This window comes from Armigeres subalbatus, chromosome 3, assembly GCF_024139115.2.
Source record: "Armigeres subalbatus isolate Guangzhou_Male chromosome 3, GZ_Asu_2, whole genome shotgun sequence".
Classification (NCBI taxonomy): Eukaryota; Metazoa; Arthropoda; class Insecta; order Diptera; family Culicidae; genus Armigeres; species Armigeres subalbatus.
Window position 1 is genome coordinate 330317712 of NC_085141.1, and position 24539 is coordinate 330342250.

The window sequence follows — 24539 nt, forward strand, 5'->3', positions numbered from 1 at the left end:
AAAGAGCTAATCGATTCGCACACTTCCTCCCAGCGCGTACGACCCAGATCCGGGTTGTTGCTGAGATAAGCGATATCATCTACTAATACTACTACTACAATCAGGGGGGGAGATGTGGGTACTCACCGTCCGCGTCGACTTCGTTTATCATGTCTTGCAGTTCGGCTTCTGTGGGGTTCTGTCCTAACGATCGCATCACGGTTCCCAGTTCCTTGGTTGTGATTGTGCCGTCACCGTCCTTGTCGAATAGCGAGAACGCTTCTTTGAATTCGGCAATCTGTTCCTCTGTAAGTTGATCGGCCTGAAAACACACATAAATTAGTTTCAATCGTTTCGGGAGATTTGCGGTGTCGATGGTTTTTGTGGCAAGCCTCCACGCGCAGATAAATTTTGCGGTTTCACAGAACCTACAACGAACGCATGCCCTGACATTTACGTATGAGGGGAACCATAAGTTCACTGGCTAATGGGTCTGGAAAATCAACCAACGTAATGACAAATAGCATTCCCCGCTTCAACGCTTCCGGGCCCAATACATCAACGGGGAAACACGTTTCTACTCAATCTCTATCACCATTCACCTGTTCGCATTATCCAATTCGACCAGCCTCTCCCAAAAGAAAAACACAGATGTCTGTTATCCTAATAAGCGGTGAAAACGTCCATTTGCACACTTCCCTTCCAACCGCGGTTGAACAAACTACTCGTCATAAATCAGCCTTCAAACAACTGCGTCTGCAATCGATTTGTGATTGATGCGATTCGCGCGAAGAAGCTTCAAAAAATTCCATCTCTCACTTCTTTGCTCGGTCGGGTGAACCAAATAAATTCCGCTGCCAAAATATTAACAGATGGTTTACTTTCTTCATCCATTGCCGGGCGAACGAACCTACAGCAAAAACGTGCTCTTCTGCAGCCTCAAACTATCCATTTATTTCGGTTTTTATTACGCCGGCATACACACACCCAAACAGCGTTTGGCTGTGTGTAAAACAGAGAATTTCGCGTCATCAATCAAAATTTCCGCTTTGGGGTAACGGAACGGTCTCCTCCCTCACTCAGCGCAGTCACAAATTATCTCCGGTAGCATTTAATTTGGAACGGCTAAGATTGAGATATCACCCAAGGCAACAAGGAAACGAACATCCCATTGGCATTCATTGCCAATGGAACCCGCCGGCCGTCTCTTCTGACCGTGATCTCATCCCGTTCCGAAAGCAATCATTCTCGGATTCGAAATCGTTTGCCGCTGAGAAACAGCCGGCAGTCGAAAAAAAAAAATCGGCGATAAATTGCAGTTAAATGCACTTTTAAACCTTAATAGTAGATCCGCTGCGGGGTAATGCTTTCCGCTACACATCAATGGTTGGCAGTGGGTAGTTTCTTCTCGATTTGGCATTGGGTTGAGTTGACTATGTGTGCAGTAGACTCCCATTTATTGCTCAAGGAAATTCACACGCTTATAAATGCGTTTCACCACAATGGCGAGATCGTTCCATTATTTTAAATTCAATTTTTGTGTGTTGATTACAATCAAGGTCGAATATGCTAACAGAATACGGTTTTGACTTTGGTTACAATTTTTAAGCGTGCACCACGCCAATCGACACGCGGTGCAGAAGTGAGGACTTTCACACGCCGAGTAGAAAAAAAGCCGGTTTAACCGGCGCTTAGCGATGTTGGCATCGGAACGGGTTTTCGTGACGCTCGTGACGAGTCGATTTCACACTTCTTCGTTCAGTGTAGAGGCGAAGATGATGATGATCTGGCAGTAATGGAATTGTAATGTGCGATGTGCTAGATGAATTTAGTTTAATTGGATGAGAGACTAGTCAAGAAGCAACCGTTTCAGTATCTAGTTACCAAAATTAGTTAGAACTCAATAAACGCAAATTATTTATTGTGGAATGTTAAGAATTAAAGCAAATATTTTTGCGCATGACAGGTTGGGAAAAGCTCCAATTCGTAAAACTCATGTTCGATTCAAATGAAACCGCCAGACATATAGACTGAAAATGGTAGGTGCGATTTTTAACGCCTTTTGGAGCGAATTAGTTTTCAGGAAATGAGTATCGAGCTTAAGCGCGATACTTTTGTGCGAAGTCGTAAGCGAGTTTGCTCGAGCATGATGGTTCTATGGTTGAGAATTGAGTCAGCCCTCGCACCAATTGTCACCAATTAGTTCCGTATATGAACGTGAAAAGCTATCCCTAAATTTTGTTTTGACTTACGGACCAACGGTTCCAATGAAGCTGATTACAATTGGCATATTAATCGTATCCATTTTGTACATTATTTCAATGCAAAGAACATGTTTTTGCATTCATCAAATTATGTACGCGATTATTTAATTCAATCGCAGTTTAACTCGTATGACAATATTTTTTTAATTACTATTTTTCATTGAATTTTTCTTAAGTTTATAACCTACTCCTTTTGCCTATTGTTAATTTCAGAAGAATTCAGTCAAACAGCACATTCATTGAAGTACAGTAACCATTCGCTAACTGGGCGCTCTTTAACTGGGCTGCTTTTTAACTGGGCGTTCGCTAACTGGGCTACAGCCCAGTTAAAAAGCAGCCAAACGTCAAAAATAGACGTCAAAAGTAGTTTGACATTTAATTGTCAAAAGTAGCAAGGGGCATGCAAAAGGGAGACGAGTGAATATAATTGATTCTCGAGTAACATGGGAATTGGGCGTAAACCAATTATTATTTTTATTCAGTTAATTCAAATATGGCTCTCGATAGATAACGAACAACGATAAAAGAGAGGCAAAAACTGTTCCGAATCATAACAAGCCATAATAACAAATTTATCAAACTTATATTATGCTACATATCAAAAGATATTTTAGTTACTAGATAAAGATTGTCGCTTCGGTTCCCTTTGTTCTGCTGTCCGAAACATGTGTGGTACATACCTGTCAAATCGTATGGATTTTCCTTCTTTGACATTTAGCTCCCTATCCTCGCCAGCAAAAAGATGTTCCGGACAGCGACGACAGCGACAATCTTTATCTAGTAACTAAAATATCTTTTACATATCGTATATATGTATACAGAAATGATGAGTGAGAGACTTATTCTTTCCCTTTAGGATTCAATCCCTGGTTCATAATAATAATGTTCAGAAATATGGAAGACCTTTTGAAAATTAAGTTCTTGCCCGAAAGCAGAGTAATTCACGATTGCATCGAAAACAAACGCACCCATTTCAATATCTACCGTTAAAATCTGTCAAACTATAAGAAGTACCCACATATTAAACCCGGATTAGTTGTATCAATAATCTCGGTAGTTGAAAATTGCGTGAATTTGAACATGGCCACAACTAAACTTCAGAATGTGAACCATTCCACCGATTCATTAACTTTTAGTCAAAGTTCGGCAGTTTGATGGTTATTGTAAATCTAGTTAAAAACCGAACTGAACTCTCGTGAAAATCGCATTTTCTCCCATTTCCGGACGCCGCAAGTGCATAGCGAGTGGTGTGCATGATGGGGCACGACCTGAGAAGCACGACTATGGCATACATTCGCACTACTCGCGATGCAGTTGCAACATTCGGAAATGTTCGGTTATCAACTGGATTTACAATATTTCTCTGTCGTTATAAATGACATTTTCAATTCAAAATTTTATGAATTTTGGTGCGCGGGAGCTGTTTAAAACTAATCTAGAAAACTCAACACAACAAACAAGGCGTGAGTTCTTTTAGTATGTACTTAATGTATATATTGAGGTTGTACTATAACTGAGTTGTTTGCATTTGGTTAGATTCGCCCAATTGGCAAATTATTCGTGTTGTATATTTTTATTGTTTTAAAAAAGCAATTCAAAACATTGCATCGACATCACCCTCGGTGTCCATCAGCATTTGACAGGTCAGCCCAGTTAGCGAGCAGCATTCGCTAACTGGGCTGTGCTCTTAGCCCAGTTAGCGAACGGTTACTGTAATTGTGAAGTAGTACTGCTCTTAACAAAGGGTGACCTTCATTTTTTTTAGTTCACTTCTAGGAATCTTTTAAACAAATAAAATCCTTGTCGATAAGTATAATTATAAAATAAATATAAATTTTAAAACTGGGAATAATAAAAAATGTGCCATGAACGAATTTACTTAAAATCAATAGAGATATTTTAGATATAACTGATATTAAGTGCACTATCCTGAAATACGTTGAATTGAAACTGCAAACGCCACATCATAGCGATAATTGCGCTAAATCCAACTCAACAATCTCGGTCATGATTCTCACAATTTCACATTTATCCCGTGTTGTGGTGCAAAACAAATCCCCCACGCATTTTTTCCCTCTAATGACTGCTGCAGTATTTCTCACATGTCGTATTCTGCAAGAGGATACCTAGAGACTAGAGATCATGCGCCGCCGTTCAAAGGAGTTTTCCTCATTCTTACGCAACCTCCTACACCATCAACACCAACCGTCCAACAACCAAACCAGAGATAGGCTAACTATAGAGGGTCGGCCGGTTGGACGGAGAAAATCCATCGCCAATCCAAAGTTCATTACTCTTTCGATGCGCGGCGTTTGCTGAACTGCAGCAAGTGTGACCGACCATCGCATCAGCGAACGGTGGAAGGCTGGGGTGCGGTACGACGGGGCAAAACTGCAGCAGTACGGTACTCCTCCTTCGAAGGTGACCCAAAAATAAAACAGTCCCCCAAATAATCAGCAGCAGCTCTCGACGGCCGGCGACGGCTTGGTGGAGCAACGAAAAACCGTTTTCATTTGTCATTCTGGCCGCGATGTGTTGTCACACCACAAGGTAGCTATGCGTGAGCGTGGTGTAGAGCGTGGCATGCCAGAAGCACATGATGTTGTTTTGTTGAGTCCGTTTTGACGAGCTTGCAGTATAGTCGGTCGGTGCGCGGTGCGCTGGATTAGCCGGCACGGAGAAAGCCGCATCATTCAAGCAGCCGCATAAACAAGGAAGAGATGAGTCGAGTTTTGAATATGTGTATATTGGCTCTGCGCCGCGTTCGGCAACCGGTGGTCTCCCCTGCAGTCGGCGGCAGTGGCGAAGTGCGACACGGATCGCGGTCGGCGTGTGGTGCGAAATTGGGAAAGTCACAGTTGTCTGAAAGTGGATGGTTTGTTTTTAGAAAACATCAAGTGCGAGGTGCAGGAGACTTCACACCGAGTTCCATACTCGATCATATGGAGCTTGATGCTGCGTATATTAACGGGGAAACTGTTTGAATTTTGTTTTCTTCGTAAAAACAGATTGATATGGGGAGTTGAACCACTGCAAGCATGGCGGCAATATATTTTGAGTCGATTTCGACTGTTGTCACGTGAATCGACTATGTAATTCAAATGGGAACATTCGACTATTCTTCTCTATTAGGGGATTCTTATGCCAATCTACTCGTAGCATAAGTTAAATTGTTGTACTCTTGTTCATATTTTTTTGACTAGGCAATAATGAAAAGTTCACATTGTTAAAATTCACTGCGGTATCCTCTCTATCGTTCAACATTTGTTGAAAGCCAAACATTGTTATACTATAGGAAAACAATTCAAATTTCCATCTCACAGTGAAGGAATTATCAAATGGTTTCAAAACACCCCCAGGGGAATATAGGACCAACGCTTAAGATCTTCATCTTGGTTGGATGCTCGCTTTAGTTTTGACTTGACTTGGGCTCAGATTCCTATCGACTTTCTTTATTTCTTTGATAGGGCTTCGTTGCTGCAAAGTTCACACTTCTGCTGCGATGTATTGTCAGATTCTTTATTTGCTTGCAGATTTCATCTACGCTCTTAACGATCCTTGATGGCATCTTTGAAGAAGCTCAGCATTCGAGATCCATTTGTGGGACCACCAATATTAAAATATAAAACGTAGGATTTGGTTGATTAATACTTGCAACTTCAGCGTGATCGCTACTGATACACACCAAGCTTCACTGGCGTACAACTGCACAGATTCCACTTTAGAGTTGAATATTTGAAATTTAGTGCGTTGATTAATCTGATTGGATCTCCATATGTTTCGTAAATGCGCAAAAGCAGCTCTAGCCTTCTCAATCCGTGCTCCTATGTCGATCTTAGTTCCGCCGTCCGACGCCAACAGGCTGCTAGAACAAAGAAAGATCTCCACTGCTGGCTCGACTACCGTAAGCTTGGAAGTGTTGACATCCAACGATTTGGTCTTGTTTTCGCTGATGATGAGACCCGCCGTAGATGATCGTTTGGCCAGGTCATTCAGGAATAGTTGCGGATATAAAATACCCAAATTTATCCGGAACTTCCTAGTAATGAGTCCAGGGTGGCCACTGAAATTCAATTTTCGAATTCCCGGTTTTTTCCCGCTTTTCCCGGTAAATTTTGTCAAATTTTCCCGGTTTTTATTCAACTTGAATAAAATCAGGGTTAGTGTTTTAAATATAACTAGGTATTTTATATCGAAGCAACCGATAATTCGTAATGAATCTTTCAAATATATACATTAAATTACCTACCAACAACTTGTTATGCGAAATGCTTTATGAACAGGAACACTGAAATTGTGCGCCACGTAGCCATGTAGTTAGTGTCAGCCGGCATTATCAATCGCTCCAAACTTTTCAAAATTGTTTTGGGTTCCGATCCCATCGCAAACCTACAATTTTGTGAATATGCTTGTAAAACTTATCTGGAGAAGTGACGAGAAGGAGAATTCGGAGGCACAAAATTAAATTATCCGGCAAGCCGGCGCTCGTTCGGCTTATCACCCGTCGTTCTATCCGGATAAAATATTGTGTAAAAATACTTGCTCACAGAAGAACATGGAAAACTTTCCCTCAACGATTTAGCATGTTTTTAACTTAGAGAGCAATGAAGTAAGTAAAGTAGTATAAAACCGCTTCATAGTTATTGGTATTGCTTTCTAAAAATGCACAAACTTATAGAACAACTTATTCGAATACAGATACAACCCAAAGACCCAGATCTTTGTTTCCTAATCTAATCTAATCGAAAACAAACGCAGCCAGTACAAAGAAAGCATCCTGGAGAATCATTGGGTTAGATGACGCCCGATAATTTTTCTAGTCAATATTGAGGCTCACAGCATACCAGTGGTATGACATGAACTTCAAAGCGGCCAGGCCCACTGCGTTGTGTTTGCCGCAGAGATGATTCTTGGAGATGTATCGTACTCAAGTATTCACTTCAACATGATACATATCACGAATCTACAGGGGTTGAAGGATGCGTAGACATACCGTACCATACACACCGCCTCTTTATTTTGGTAGTTTTATATAAATATGTAGTGAAATGAATAACATTATAATAAGAAATTATATCAAATTTTATATATACTTATAGACTATAATATCAACTAGGAGCCAAAGTTAATTCTGGATGTACATCTCTTGTAGAAGAAGCTAGAAATTGTAAAGAATTTAATTATAATATTTAGACCCAGATCTTTGTTTCCGACCAAAATAATTATTTTGCTCCCTGAAACAGATTCAAACATATTTTGGACAATAAAAACATTCGATGCGTAATTTAATCAGTTTTACATTTTAATTTTCGAGAATTTTGATTTCTTTTTTTTCTGTTCTATCCATTACAATAAAATCTTGGATTTATTATTCAAAAGTTTATACATCCCTTTCAATAATTAAATATTCCAAAGTATTGGAACTTATTCCTTATTTTTCGTGTAACAAGTTAAAAATATATCTTAAGAGCATTTATATATCTCAGTATCATAACCTTCTATTATATTAAGTTAGTTGAATATATTTTGCTCTTTAAAATATTACAGACAAAATCTCAAAGTATCAACAAAATACCATTTTTTAATAATGTAGAATGTTTGAATACAGTCCCAAACAATTTTTGAACATGTGTTTAAATATATATTTATCACCATATTAATTTTTTTAATGATGTGCAATTGAAAATTACAAAAAAATAGTAGAAGTACCCGATGTAAAGGCAAGCTTGAAGAATAAATTAAAGTTTAATACATTCACTCAAAAGAATGAATATTTCGATATTCGATTCTATGCTTGCCCCATAACACAATATTTAAGATAAATTTCACTCGAAATTTATTAAAAAATGATCTAGTGACAACATAAACTGGATTTGGAAAAAAATATCTACCTAATATGTGTACCTCTTACACACCATATACTAAAATCAAATAATTCAGTTCTAATTCAAAGATTAAATCTTTTCCTTATAACAACTTCATTAAAAACTTTGAATAATTTTGAATGTAGCTTGACGAAAATATTTTTTTCCCGGTACATGTTCTGAATTCCCGGTTTTTCCCGCTTTTTTTCCCGGTGACTTCAATTTCCCGTCTTTTTCCCGCTTTTCCCGTTTTTCCCGGTTCGGTGGCCACCCTGTGAGTCCATCCACAGCAAAATACAGAAATATAAGAAAAACAAATTCATTAGAACACCATCTACAGATTTCTTTTAAACTGGTAGAACTTAAGGCAATATCCTGACTCATAATAAATCGTATTAAAAGATCATGATTGCAATCTACGTAGGAATCTGGATTCCTTTCTAATGATTGACAACAATTTTGCTACCATACAAAAACAAAAACAAAAATAATTTTCACCGAGCAACAAAGTTCCAACCTCGACCGCTTCAGCACGAGAGATCAAATCGCACCCATCCATCGCAGCACGGCGCATGAAATTTGAAGCTGCCAAGAAGATGAAAATATTCTAACTATTGCCGTCCCCTGACTTTCGGAAGCCGCATTGGGAAGGGTTACAAATCCATTGAGCTGGCTTGCGGAAACTTTGTACAAGAAAGAGGAAAGCGACCAATTCGCCTCTACTAGGTGGATCACTCCTACTGGGTTCTCTCCCACATGTTTTCATCCGCGGAGCAGCAGCTGTCGGGTCAGCCAGCCAAACACCAGAAACGCAGCGGCCGCCGTTCCTCGCAGTGTGTTTGTGTGTTGGTATTTCCGCGTGGTGCGTTTGAAACCAGATTTGCAGTCGCACGCGTCAAACGCGGTAAAGCATTATTATAGCCACCCCAACAACGTCGGTGGCAATTTCCGGCGGTACCGTTCGTTGGCTTCCCCGCCGAGCAATATAATACGTCACCGTCGAGAGACCTCTTTTGCTCGGTTGGATTTTGTCAATGATGATGTCGTCGCTGACGACCGTCTTCGCAGGTAGTGTTACAACTGGTTCTCTTCGTGTATAATATCTGACTGAATTCAAAACAATGTCACGGCAGTACGGGTTTCATTGTGGAGGACGATGGCGTCTCTTCTACATAATGAAGACCCCATGCGTTTTTAACAACAAAGCCATTCGATTTTTTTTATATTGTTTATAACGGCATAAAACTTATTTTTCGCCTAAAAAATTGCCTAAATAATGTCTAAACTAGCGTAAAAAAATCGCGTAAAATGTTTTTTTAAAAGAAAAATGTTTAGCTTTCAAAATTTGCTTGAGAATGTGTCACAACAAGTGAAGAAATGTGAAGTATCATGAAAAAACAAAACTAATCGATTATGGCAACATAAATGTATCAAACGTGTTGTCAAAATCGAATGGAGTCTGTTTATAAAAGGAATATGACTCAGTCACTAAAGAAGGCTGATTTACCTTGATTTTGCCGATGTATAAGTATCGACAGTGACCAAAGGAAAAGTAATGTGGTAAACGAGCGACACCCTGAACTGTTAATGATTCGGTCCATATGTTGATAAGTATTCAGCTAATTGAATTTTTAATTGCATCCATCTATCCGTACATAACATAGCTTTTAAAAACCGGACAGACGAATTGATATTGATATTCAGGTCGCGTGTCCATAGAGTACTACCGACCTATTTAGTGTTTTGTAGATAAACACGGCAGCGGACTCTACTTGATTGAAGTCTGCAGTAACCCCGTTTTTATTTGCCGCGTTGGGTCTTTGGATATCGGTTCCAATATGACCAAATACGTGAACTCATCGATCATTACTACATAGGAGGTTACCATCCGAGTATCGATCTCTTAATCAGAAGCTTCAAATATTCTCACGCTTTAACGTGTTTTCTGTTGGCGACGAGTAGAAATCATTTCCTAATCGTCAAGCTTTCTTTCTACATACTACAACAACCTAGGCATAACAGCTCGTTCCGTATTATTATTGTTATGCATATCCAAGAAAATTGTGACCTCAGTCCTGTGATCCCCAAAGTGCGGCCCGCGGGCCGTGCAGAGTCCCGAATGGATTCTTTTCAGAATCTCAAAGTATTTCTGCCATTCCCAATATTTCGTTGTACTCAGGAGCCTGTCAAGGTATGACGTTGAAGCATGATATAGATGTCATACGACAGAAAATATATTTCCATGTTATCACACCGGGTTACGACAGTAGCAAATTTTTATTTAATCGCAGATTTAAAGGAACTAAAGGTTGACTACAGGTAAAAATATTGTCATAAATTGCTCCGCAATAAGAATGCTTTTATTTTTCAAAGTAGGTTAGGTTTTAGCGGTACTGAACTGAAATTTTGCTGGATTTTTACTTCCTTAAAATACGTCGACTATCATCTATGGATTCTGTTCAAAATACCATTCGAATTCTTTCCAGAATCGGAAACAGCTTCTTCACAAACGGATTATGTTTAGAATCTCAAAAAGAATCCTAATCGGATTCTATTCAAAATTTTGAACGAATTCCGGTAGGATACTATGGTTTAAATCTTGATCGGAATTCTGTTCAGAATAACGAACGGACTCTTTTGAATTTCAAACGGATTCTGTTTGAAAGTCTGTACAGAGTCCCGAACGGATTCTTTTCAGAATCTCAAATGGATTACGTTTAGAGTTGCAAACGAATTTCAGAATTTGCTCAGAATCTTGAGTGGATGCTTCTCAGAATCTCAAGAGAATGCTGCTTAGAATCCCATATAGGATTTTTTTTCCAGAATCATCCGTAATTTGCTACGACAAGTTATAGTGCACAATAAACGTCAACTATAGAAAATATAAGATCGAAAGTACATAATCGATTGACATATGATTATATATGGAAAAACCGCTTAAAATATGTTCTGGCAACTGAGCCGAAAAGAAGCTTTGTTGAAGTTTCGTGTCAAATCCGCTACTGCAAAAAGGGGTACTAAAGACTAAAAGTCAGCTACGGCAATTAAACCTGTAGTACAGAATGTCCTTACAAGTACATATTTTATCTATTTGGAAAAGAACAAATGTTACAAATATACTGCGACCTGCTTCAACAGCTCAAAATTTCTGTACGGCCCTGTGCTAGGGACCACTGAGTCCATCTTTACTATACATTTGGCACCGTTTAGTGGAGATATCTCCAATAGTAGAGTGTAGAGGTAGTGGGGTTTTAATATGCTTTATTATAATTCTCGGGTAATTATTCAAAAGGGACGTATGTGTTTTTGTAAACAAAGCTTCAAACGTCGATTTGTCCAATCTGATAGCCCTCCCACGCAAACCATCACCATAGCCAGAAAGGCGGAGGCTTCGGCTACCAGTTGGTGGTGTTGGTTGGCATGGGAGTGCCATCAGATTGGACAAATCGACGTTTGAATCATTGTTTACAAAATCACATACGTCCTTTTGAATAAGTACCCGAGAATTATACAATTTACGATAATTTCAGTTTATGTGTGATGATAAATATCCTGTTAAATGCAACGTATCCTGAAATTTCGCTTGAAAACCATTGAAAACAATGATTTTCCTTAATAAAATTGACTCTCTTGCACCTATAGTGGTGCAACTGTACCAATAGTGGCGAGTCTCATAACAAATCAATGCATAGCACCACTATGGGCACCAAAATTATTTTTACCACCACTAAAGTACCCATTAGTGGTGCAAACAATATTTCAAAACAAAATTTTCAAAACGACTTATCTGCTTTTGTAAACAAAGATTCAAACGACGATTTGATAAATCTGATAGCTCTCCCACGCAATCCAACACCATCAACAGGTAGTGGAAACCTTCACCTACCTATTGGTGGTGTTGGTTTGCGTGGGAGAGCTATCAGATTCGTCAAATCGTCGTTTGAATCTTTGTTTACAAAAGCAGATAAGTCGTTTTCAAAATTTTGTCTTGATTTGGTAGTTGTTGAAGTTAAATAACATCATTCCCTTTTTTAATATTTTCTTTTGTGGATCTACTAATACCTTCACTATTGGTACCTTGAGTAAAACCGGGTGACACCGTCTCGAAATGGCGGTTGGGCTATTGCCACACCTGCCTTCCGTCCCGTAAAAGCGTGACAGGAATTGGAGCACGCAGGCAATGGAGTGTGGAGTGTACTGCTGCAGCTGTTATTCCCCACCAAGGTAACCGATAGAACAATTCACCAAGATGGTCGATCGGCTGTCATCAGACCCAAGCCAGTAGTCATTGTAGGAGACTTCAATGCGTGGGCGAAAAAGTGGGGAAGTTGCTTTACTAACCGGAGAGGGCAAACGATGCTAGAGGCCGTAGCTAAGCTGGACGTTGTACTGTCCAACGAAGTATCTTCAAGCGAAACGGAGTGGAATCGATAACACAGAAAGAACTAAGATAGTAATACAAAGTAGGAAAGGGACGAGCCTGGAATTGAACCCACGACCTCCTGCTTATAAGGCAGAAGCGGTAGCCACTAGACCACCGAGTTCGTCTCGTGTTCTACATTGTTGAATGCAATGCAATTAACTTGTTTCGCTGATAACAATGACTTATAAATCCATATGTAAAAAAAACATATGTCTCGATTGCGTTTTGGAGCTTTTAAGAGCGAAATCATTTTTCGGCTATTGAACGATGCGATTCTGTCCAAGAAACTCAAGCAAGATGCTCTCTCTACAGAATTGCAAGTGAGTTAGCTCATGCATGTAGCCTTGGTGATTGAGATTTGAGTATGTTTCTACCAACACTGCAGACTGTTCCAGAGCGCTAACCCGAACCCATGAGGACACGTCTATCGGGTGGTAATGGCTAAAATAAGAGGAGCACTGGCTCCACCCGAGCGATGTCCAACGAGGTTGAAGACGATAATCGAAGTACCTCTCCCGCAGCATGGCCCATTGGCCATTGGCCGCCAGCAGCGAGGGTAAGAGCAGAAGACGAAGAGGTGGCGAGGGTGATGGTAGAGGAGCTAATGACGGGGGCAAAGTTCCTCGACCTGAGTAAAGCACCTGGTCCGGACGGGATCCCGAACATAGCGCTAAAAGGCAGCCCTAATGACAAATCCGGAAATGTTCAGGTTAGTCATGCAAAGGTGCGAGCAGACGAGCAGGCATTCCCGGATATATGGAAATATGGAAGAGACAGCGCTTAGTCCTGTTACCGAAACCTGGCAAGCCACCAGGAGACCCCTCAGCGTATAGACCAATCTGTCTACAGGTCACTAAAGGGAAGCCACTGGAGAAGTTAATCCTGAACAGGCTGTCGCCGTACGTCGAGGGAGCTGCAATTCGGCTTTCGGAGAGGACGGTCTTCCCTGGGTACAGTAAATCGGTGGTTGACACATGCAAAGGTTGCCATCGAATGCAAGCGACGCGTTATCCGTTACTGCACAGTAATAACACTCGACGTGCGGAATGCAACAGTGCGTGCTGGATGGAGATCGCAAGCTCGTTCCATCAGCTGGGAGCACACCAGTAGGGTTGTACAAGATTCTAGGAAGCTACTTTCAGAATCGAGTATTGATTTACAAGACAGATGAAGGCTTGGCTTGCGCCCCCATGACCGTGTACGGTGAGTCCATCGAGTAGGTCGAATTGACTGCAGATTATTCGAGCAGTCTAGTTAAGGGATGGTAAAGCTACAATTGGCGCATCATAAAACGGAGATGATAGCAGTCAAGAACCAGAGTCGGTGGCTGTGACATCTGCAGATCTCTCAAACAATTGGGGGTAATAGCGATAGAAGCACTACCAAGGATGATGGCGAACAGCAGTGCACTCCAGCAAGTGCAGGCGGTACGGAGGTCCAGCTTAGGTGTCGGCGTTGAGCGCAAACTGCAACGCCCGAAAGCTGGAGAGTACTCATAGACTAATGTGCCTGAGAATCATTGGCGGCACGTGTACTCACGGACATGATACATATCAAGCTGGTGGTGAAGGAAGTCAGTGCTACACCCTGATGGGTAACGGTAATGCCCGAAGGAATTTCAAGGCCGCAACGCCCAGAAATGGCTAACCCCATTCTGTTCACATGTTGCCGGGTCGAAATTGAGAGGAGTGCGATGTTGGAGACATGCGGAATGAACACTACCACCGACAGCTTCGTCAGAAGATTGTGCATGTGATGAACTCTAGCCAATAAGAAAAATCACTCAGTTAAAAAAAATGTGCCAGAACACAAAACTTTTGGTCAGAGTAAGGGGCCCCATACACGCTCCGACGTGTTGTACAACTTACTCCGCCCCCAGGTAATTTGGTTCGGTTGGAGTAAAGTCGGATCGTCTTTGGGCAAGTTGTATGACTGTTGGACAGTACAACTTGCCCACAGGCGGTCCGACTTTACTCCGACCGAACCAAATTTCTTGAGATCCGCCGTCGAGCACTATCCTAGTCGTTCGCGATCGCAACCGAGGCGGGAGCTAAATGGCTCACCGGGGGGGCGCAGTCAAAGTTGTACAACATGTCGGAGCGTGTATGGGGCCCCTTACTCCGACCAAAAGTTTTGTGTTCTGGCACATTTTTTTAAATTTTTTTTTGAGCGATTTTTCTTATTGGCTAGAGTAGGTAGATCCGCCGTCGAGGACTATCCTATAGTCGTTCGCGATCGCAACCGAGGCGGGAGCTAAATGGCTCACCGAATAAGCTGGAAGCTGGATGATTCAAAGGCATCGAAAACCGTTTATCGGAATAGGCTAGGCCCAGGGGATTAGCTGAGTAGACCGTGGCGTTCGAATGCACCGACTTCGGGTCGTCGGGGCAGCATCGCTCCACCCGGAATATTTGGTCTGCCCTCGGCGGTCGTACGGTCAGCAGTACTGAGATTTTCATTTTCATTGAGAGAAGTCACGCGATATTTACATTTTATTCTCTCCGCTTTCAACAAAACAAATAGGAAAGATCAAAATAGCCCTTCAGGGTGATAGATTTTTCTATTTCCATTAATTCATATCTATTTGCGGTAATTTGAATCCATTGAAGCAGTTTCTTGGATTTCTTTAAAACATTTCTTTTTCAAGGGGGCTTTTGGCAAATAACAATGTTTTTTCAATAAATCTAGAACGCAATGACGGATCAGGTCACAGGGTGGCCACTGAAATACGTTTTTCAAATTCCCGGTTTTTCCCGCTTTTCCCGATAATTTTTGTCAAATTTTCCCGGTTTTAATTTAACTTGAAATAGATAAATTAAATTACTCTGAAAGTCTCCTTAATAAAGACAAAAAAAAAATTAAATTACTAACAACGTGTTATGCAAAATGCTTTAATCAACAGGCACATCTTAATTTTGTACTTCGTGGCCATGTAGCTAGTTTCGGATTTTAATCATTATGGTAATGTAATTTAATCATTATGGTAATACCACATTAGCACCTAATTACAATAATGGTTTGATTCTTTTCTTAGGTGCAAAACTTTCGTAGATTTTTTTCTTGGTTGCAAAACTTTTGTAAGTTTATGGCAGATGGACATTGCATGCCAGTCTAGTGTAATACTTCCTTCTTAGAGCATAATGTTCATAGAACGCATTAAAGCGTATATACTATAGCAGAAATGTTTTTAATGTTCAGCTCTAGAATTGATCTTATTCAGACTATTTAAAAGAATACCTTCCTGAGTAACTGAGGTAGCTTTTCAAATTATCGCAAAATTATGTGAGGAAAGACACAATTCTCTTATAAAGTAATTCAAATTAAATCGAAGTTTATAACTTGGAGAAATTAGAAATAAAGTAAGTAAAGCAGTATATTACCTCATCATAGTTATTGGTATCGCTTTTCTGGAAATCCACAAAATTAATTTGAACACAGATTTACCCCAAATATTTGTTGATGATCAAAATAATTATTTTATTTTCAAAAATATCTATAAAGCACATTTTGAGCAATCGAAAAACTCGTCTCGTAATTCAATCAATATTACGATTTACATTCAAAGTTTTTTTTTCTTTATTTCAATTTTCTATCCATTAAAATAAAATATTGAATTTATTATTAAAAAGTTCCCATCCAATGTTGGAATTTTCAAAGTTTTGGAATTTATTCCTTATTTTCCGTGTAACAAGATAAAGAAAATCTTGCAGTATATATTTCACCATCATACCTTCTAAACACTAAACTAAAGATATTTTATTCTTTGAAATACTACAGACAAAATCACATTAATCAAACAATTAACATTTTCCAATGATTTGTAGAATTTTTAAATATAATTCTAAACAACTCTTTAATTATATATTTAACACCATATTTTTTTCGATTTCCATGCAATTGAAAATTACAAACAAATTGAAGCATCTCATCTAGCGATCTAGTGATAACACAAACTGGATTTGGGAAAAAGATCTACTTAATTTTTGTTCTTCACACACCGTGTACTAAAATCATTTCTAAAATAATTCAGTGCGACTGAGTTTATTACATAAAAGAGTAAAACTTTTCTTATATCAACTATATTGAAAACTTTGAAGAATTTTGAATGTAACTGGACGAAAATTTATTTTTTCCCGGTACATGTCCTGAATTCCCGGTTTTTCCCGCTTTTTTCCCGGTGACTTCAATTTCCCGTCTTTTTCCCGCTTTTCCCGTTTTTCCCGGTTCGGTGGCCACCCTGAGGTCAATTCTCAATGGAAAACAACTAAAATGCATTCCGCGTCGATTGCTTGTTGCGAGGATATCGGATAATGCTGCTCAAGTGCCAAAAAGTGTGTATCACATTTTTTACTTATACACACACATACAGACATAACTTCATATCGTCGAGCTGGTTTATCAAAAGTTCGGGTTTGGAGCAATGCTATAGCTGTTACGTATACTTTGTATACGAGAAAGACAAAAAGGGGGTATACCGAATTGCAAACGACAGATGAGAATATCTGCCATATCCATACTTATTATCCATGAAAAATCATACAAGAAAACAAAATTCAGGCACATTTTACAATGTTACAGGCTTACCCGGACCTTTTAACATGTTTTTGTTTTACATTTGTAATATGCTAAAATTATCAAACTTCAATGCTTGCAACGCATAAATATAAAAGATAAAGGATAGAGGACTATCATGACATTACATCATTTAAAAATGGGGCACTTGGCACAAATTTTTCACAGCGTGTTATAATTAGTAAACCGTTCTTTTCGGTTTATTTTTTTCACAGTTTGAAAATAACGTGGTTTTAAAATATTCACCATGCATGCTGAGAAAAACACAGTCTTGAATCAATCTGCATCAAAAACCGGATTTTACCCTTCATTCAATTCCATGATGGCGCATTTACGTACTGGCACGATTTAGCCAGCTGCCACAATGGTACAACAATACACTGGTGGAAATAAGTATAAAGACAAGCTCGGTTTCCATACAAAATGGCCATATTGGGAAATCAATATCTCGATTCGTAGCGATTCGATTGGGCTGATTTTTTGCCAACAAGCCTAAAATGATTCGAATTTTTATTCAATGATAGTTACATTTATGCATATATTCTGGTTATACGCGTTTCTGTTGGAAATAATTATAAAGACAGTTCCGTTGTATGGAGCTCCATATAAAAAAGTGGTGTCTTTATAATTATTTCCAGATTCTTCTTATTGGCATTACATCCCCATACTGGGACAGAGCCGCCTCGCAGCTTAATGTTCATCAAGCACTTCCACAGTTATTAACTGCGAGGTTTCTAAGCCAAGTTACCATTTTTGCATTCGTATATAATGAGGCTAACACGATGATACTTTTATGCCCAGGGAAGTCGAGACAATTTCCAATCCGAAAATTGTCTAGACCGGCACCGGGAATCGAACCCAGCCACCCTCAGCATGGTCTTGCTTTGTAGCCGCGCGTCTTACCGCACGGCTAAGGAGGGCTCCAGATTATTAGGTCAAAATCAACAGAGATGTATACAATTTACTCAAAGATCGAAAGTTCAAGTTAAAAACAGGTGCCTAGTAAAATTTCAGCCAAATCGAATCGCTACGAATCGAGATATCGATCCTCAATCATGATGAAAATGTATGAAAATCATGCTTGTCTTTATACCGGTGGTATAGTGGAGTCCAGTTTATCCCAAAAAATCTGAATCCATCAAATTGTCCTCAGTTCCATCCAATAGAGAAATTTTGGGCGATAATAAAGCAGAAACTGAAGACAAAAGGAGCAATTATCAGTGATATTGGTCAAATGAAGAATTGGTGGAAACAACTAGCCAAAATCATGACTAAAAAAGATGTGCGTCGGCTGACAAGCGACATGACCAGGAAAGGGCAAGCCTTCCTTCGAAATAACGATGCATGATTTAATTCAATTATTTATATGGAATAAAATAATATAAGCTTTGTTCCATTTTTGGAAAGTTTTTCGATTGAACGAAGAGTTTGAAAAATACTCATATTTAAAAAAAAATATCACACAATACCTAAAGAAAGATTCTGTACGTAAATTTGATAAATTTGAGCTCCACATTATTTTTATATGGACCAAATGCTTAAGGGGTCGGGCTTACCCACTGAGTTCTTTGTCAGAGAGCTCGAAAAGCAAATGATCAAAGAAGATGCCAGAAGTTTTTTGCCATGTGCGTTAAGAAGACTGATAATGATCAAATTCTGCCCGTTCGAAATTTCAGCAGATGTTGTTAAAAACGCGTTGTTAAAAATGTTGCCAAATTGAAATCTTCTTCATTTGTCGATCGCGATGGTATTCCAGCAAATGTATTGAAAAAATGTGATGATGCTCTAATACACCCATTAACTGCTTTATTTCAGTGTTTCAAGAGCATCATTCTACTCTCAGATTTAAAACAGCATGCATTAATTTCATCCTTATTTTTGGGATTTTTACAAATCCCAATTTTTTAAATCTCAGCCTGCAAGATTTATTGTGGGATTTAATCATAGGGATTCAATCTCTACGTTTGTGTACCTGTCAATCGAAGTGCTTCTCAACCTTTAATCTCTGGATAAAATTTGATAACGCCTGATCAACAACACAGATGTTGCATTCGCTTGTTCTAATCAACAATCCAAAAATAATTTAAAATGGTTGAATTTGGTTATAGATCTACAGAAATTCGCCAATTTAAAGTCTTAACTTCCAACATTTAAATAGGTACCACCATTTATATGGACCAAACAATACACTGGAAAAGATAGATTGAACAGATCGTTAAAGGAGATTTTGATATCAACGAACCTAAACGGATCTCACAAAGAATTCAACCAATAGCTAAACCAGTTTTTCTTTTTATGGCAGTAAACACATTTACATAAGGTATAGCAAAAATGTCGTTTTATTCAGTTAAAGTTACCTTAGTTAAAGCCAAACCAACTTGAAACCGAGAAAGTCTTTCATTTGGCTCAATAATTAGCAGGCATTGCAATTTATCCCATCATTCGATCTTCTGAGCAAAGATACTGATGATATGCTGGGATATCGATCTTAGTTATCTATCTGCTCAGTAAACAAAGTGCAATGTTCGTCATGGAGAAAAGTTTTTTCACTGCTTTTGTTGTAGCAACACCATCGCAACGTGAACAAACCCCGAACCACGCTGGCTATCAGGATCATCATGAAATGCTCAAATGATAATATCTTTCCAAAGCGCTCTTTGATTAGGGGTAATATCTTTGCGCAAGCAAAGATGATATCCTGTGCTCAGATGATATTGCAATGCCTGATAATTAGAAAACGCTCAAGTGAACCAGCAAAAAACTAATTTATTTGATATTATGAAATCATGAGGAATAGCAATGGGAAAGATTTCAGATAGAAAATTTCAGAGTATTTTGGAAAAATGGGATCTTGTTGTTGATGTTTCCAGTTGTTTTTTTGAGATGTAGCCAAACTGTTTCACGACATTACTGTTTTGAGAACCGCACTCGCTTGAGGACTACTTATTGACTGGCTGGAGATATGTGATTGTTCTGTATAAGGCTCAAACCAATAACCGTAGAATTTAGTCTAAAAATTGTACAACACAAAATGAGTTATAACACTGTAAGTATCAGACCAGGGCTAATTCCTTAAATATTTGGGAGCACGTGGATGCGGCTTGTCCTTATTTTGAATGGGAAAACCAAATTTAAAATAAATGAATATTAGAAGAAAACTATCAAATTTAGTTTTTTACAAGGCCATAGGTAAAACAACAATGACGTTCAAATCACTCGGAAGACTAGATTTTCCACAGATAAGGCTAGAGGACAAGGATTGAATGCCAGGATTCAATCATCCCTTGTGATTTATAGAAAAGCAATGCTTGCCAGGATTGGGATCAATTGCGGGAGTAAGATTAGTTTCGATCTCATTTTTTGAATCCCAGCAGCTCCTAGGGTGAGATTTTTTTGAAGACTGACTTTATTTAATGCTTCACTGCCACAACGTAAATTGTCTATGCTTTGTAAATATTCTAACATGTTTTCTTTTCACAAGAAAGGGAATAAATTCGACGTCGAGAACTATCGTGACTTTACATCTCTCTTCAAACATATTCAAGTACAAACGTATTCGAGATTATATTAAATAATGCTCTGTTTGCAAGCTGCCAGCGCTACATTTCCAACGACCAACATGGATTCTTCCCTAAGCGATCGGTTTCAACGAATCTAGTTTATTTTCTGTCGGTGTGCCTACGTAGTATGAACTCTGGTCCTCAAGTCAAAATTTCCAAAAATTGTCGGCGGCAGCATGGCGTGGTGGCGCACACCTCTATTTGAAAGGTCTTCGGTCGAGAAACATAAGTCCAGGAAATTAGGGAAATTCTAACTAGGACTTTTTTTATTTAATTTAATACTTTATTAAGGTGATTTTTTCATGAGCCTAAGTCTAAGCCTAAGATTTGCAAATAACTCAAAGAAGAAAATCATTCACATTATCACTATTTCATTCAACAGGCGGCAGTCCAAAGACGATTTATGTGGTCGGAAACTTCGATTGCGACTCATTTTTCCACTATCAACCAGAGTAATTACCTGGCAAAGCTCTTCATTGAGATTCATAAGATTCAATCAAATTCAAAGTGATTAAAACGCGTCTCATACATTGAAAATTTTAATCCATTGTTGGAAGCGATGTGATGTCAAAATCAAACGAATTCCGATCATGCATCGAACACCTGCATCCACCGATGACTCCAATATAACAATTATCCATCCGGTCATTAGCAACCACGACTTCGATAAACACTGACGACTACTATGTACGACGTCTAGCTGTCTTATCAATTGCCAGTTGTATCGAAGTGATGGTGCCGCCGGTTCAAGAATCGTAGGCTTTTGTCGTAGGGAAATCTTCTGAAATTCACGGAAAATTGTTCTGAATTTCATTATGGATTTTTTTTAAAGTTATGAAATTCTTCCGCTTTTCATTGGGAAATCCTCCCAAACTACCTGAGAAAAGCTTCGAAAAACTCGATGAAAAACTTTCCCAATTTTATGGGAAATTATTTTGAATTTCCATTAGGAATTCTTCGGAATCTCCAAAAGAAATTCATGCAAAGATTTATTGCCATTTCATCCGAGTTTTAATGCAAATTTCTTTCCAATATCCATGGAAGTTTCTATCGATTTCTCATGGTAATTTTTTTTTCTAAATTCTTCTGATTTTCTCTGCAACTCCTCGGGAAATTCTTCTAATTTTCCAAAAGAAATTCTACTTTTTTCTTATGCAAATTTCTCGTGAATTTTTAAGAAGACTTCATTTATATTCTCTTGGAAATTCTTCTCAATTTCAATGGGATATTTTTTATTACAGTGGCGGCAGCGGTGTGACGTGACGGCGCATATCTCTATTTACTTGATGGGCCTCCAGTTAGTCATGCAGGGAAAAGCGTTACATTGTTAATAAAAAGATGGCGTTAGATCAGTCCAGTCTAATCCTCATGAAGGGTCGAGAAGATTATTGACTGCTATGATTGCGTACAAACTGCAAGAAAATTTCATCGATGCAACATTTATTTTTCAGAGCAGCCATGATGATGATCTGCAATATGTCTGAGCAAACTGACATCCAGACTACATAAGAGTCATGAACCTAAAAAGGAATTGAACTTTGCACAATTCGAGCGGGATCCGCTTCCCGAGGCGGTAACACAATCAATAATCAAACAACAGTCGATTTTGACAAATTGATATTGATTAGGCGTCCGGTGAAGAATAGAGACAAGGAACCTCCTGGCGGTATCATCGTAAATTATGCGGTCGAAGCGTGCGCGTCCAAGTCCGCGTGATATCATTTTTTTCTTCTTTATCGAAAACTCAGACAGCTTAGTGCAATCATTCGTTTTTTGAATTAATTTAAGCTGTCAGGCCGATCAACCGACCGACGTTGTCGCTCTGCAAAGGTATCTTATCTTGGTCTTGACTAACAGACCGTCCGCAATTGGCGGTGGCGGCGTCGTCTGGTCACTCTCTCGTCACTGATTGACACGTTTTCTGTACGCGGTGATTGAGGATAATTCATCGTCGATTGGTAAACAATGCATTGTAAATCACACGAATTTACAGCGATGGAATAGCAATGATTGGTTTCATATAGCATTAATTCCCCAACACAGACATCATATCTTACCTCAGTTAAATTAGTGTAATTTAATAAAAACGATTGGCGCCCAGCTACAAGATTGTTGAACTAAGAAACTCAATCTAGAATATCATTTTCTAATGGGCCATCTTTTTAAACAGCAAACAAAGGTGGCAGTAACAGCTAATCTTCCAGCAGCGTTATTCAAGTATCATCAAACTCAATTAAGCAACGATACGTCCACCCAACTTTTTGACAGTTCACGAAGAAAGTCATCAATCTCCTGTCACTATGTAAAATAGACTATCGAGTTATCTAATTGAGCTGTTTATCGATTCCGCAATGTTCCCCTTTTCGTAAAAAGAATAAAGTTACATCAGGAGTAAATTGGATTATTACCGAACGAGTCAGAATTTGAGTGATTTGCCGGCTAGCCCGCCAAGAGAGGACATTCCATAATCCAATTTGCTGGTCCGCCTTAGTCCCGACAGTAGTTGTGCGGAAATCGTCCTGCCCGATTTCAGTTCAGCGATCGGCACCGAGAATGGCTTCCTCAAAGAGACTGATTGCTGCCATCGACACTAATTGACAGGGCAAGGGGATGCAGGGCCTCAACACGGTTGAGAAGTTCACAGTAGGGTGACAGACACACGCCTGACCCTCTCCGATGCAAGGCACAGCACAAGCAACCGAGTCCGATTTTCCCATATAAGTAGAAATTATAATTCCGCACACCGAACGGAGCGTGTTCCTTAAATGGGTCGTTGTGGCCCGGGTGGGCGGTTTTCACAGGGGGGGTGCCGTACCGGGAGCGAACAACGCAAGGGGGCTCGACGCGACGAATAGTAGCAAAGGTAAGCCAGTCGTCGTCATGTTTAATCGATTCACACCAACACCAAATGGGAGCGAACTTTATCATCATTCCGTTTCTGTGTTGGTGATGGCGGTGGAATCGGAATCGAGCGAACCGCTGCTCGAATCTTGTGTGCGATGCCGCAATACAGAGAAACGAATTCTCTCTTGGGGCAACGGAGGAAGCTCGCACGCGCGTTCCTAATTGGGAGAGCCAATGAGCGGAAATCATGCGAAGTAATTCGTTTCAATGCTGATGCTGACTAAAATAATACATTCATATCAATGACCCAATCAAGAATTTTATTTAACTCATCCGTTAGACGGAAACAATATGATGGATAGTATAACTGATCATGAATCGTAGATAAATATCAATGGACTAGTCAAATTTCATAGATATTAAAAAAATTAAAATACCAAAAAATATGATCTTTTGGACAAGACACGCGTTTTGTTATTCTAGAAGGTCTTGGTTCAATTCCCATCTGATTTTTTCTAAACAAATTCTAAAATGACAATAACGACACTTCTTCCTTCAGAAAAAAAAATCAAATCTCCACGCCTGCTGGGAGCCGTTTTTGAACTCGTATCAATCCGAGAACATTGCGAGCGGTGAATTGCACAAATACTCTTGGCCCCTCTACTATCGCTTCCCCGCAGGTCAGGCGGCACCGGGAGAAGGAATTTAGAATAGCCGCAGTTTCTGCGAGTCGCAACGCACAGCTGGGACGCAAATTTATTACCCTAGCGGTGAAAAACATGAGTTTTCCTTTCCTGGTTCGTGGCAGAAACAACCAAACCAGCAGTTGATTTTCCTCTGCAGGACAGATCGTCGGTTTGCTTTGCATTTTTATTTTCTCACTTTCAGCGATTAGAGCGCCCTCGCGTGTTTGTCTATTGGATAGGTTTGTGTGAGTGAACGCGCGCGATTTGAGAATGACACACCGCCGGCGAGCGCGGGTTGTCACCACCGGCTAAAGTACCGTTCAATTACGCTGCCCGGTGAGTGTGAA

At 39.5% G+C, this 24539-nt stretch overlaps 1 long non-coding RNA gene across 1 annotated transcript in view; it reads right to left on the minus strand.

Annotated features, from left to right (window-relative positions):
• Positions 1-222: 222 nt before the first annotated feature.
• The window catches only part of LOC134225643 (uncharacterized), a 42213-nt gene continuing 17896 nt past the window's right edge, over positions 223-24539 (minus strand). Inside the window, exon 2 of the long non-coding RNA XR_009983291.1 lies at positions 223-301. This is a non-coding gene — a long non-coding RNA (uncharacterized LOC134225643). The remainder of the gene's footprint in view (positions 302-24539) is intronic.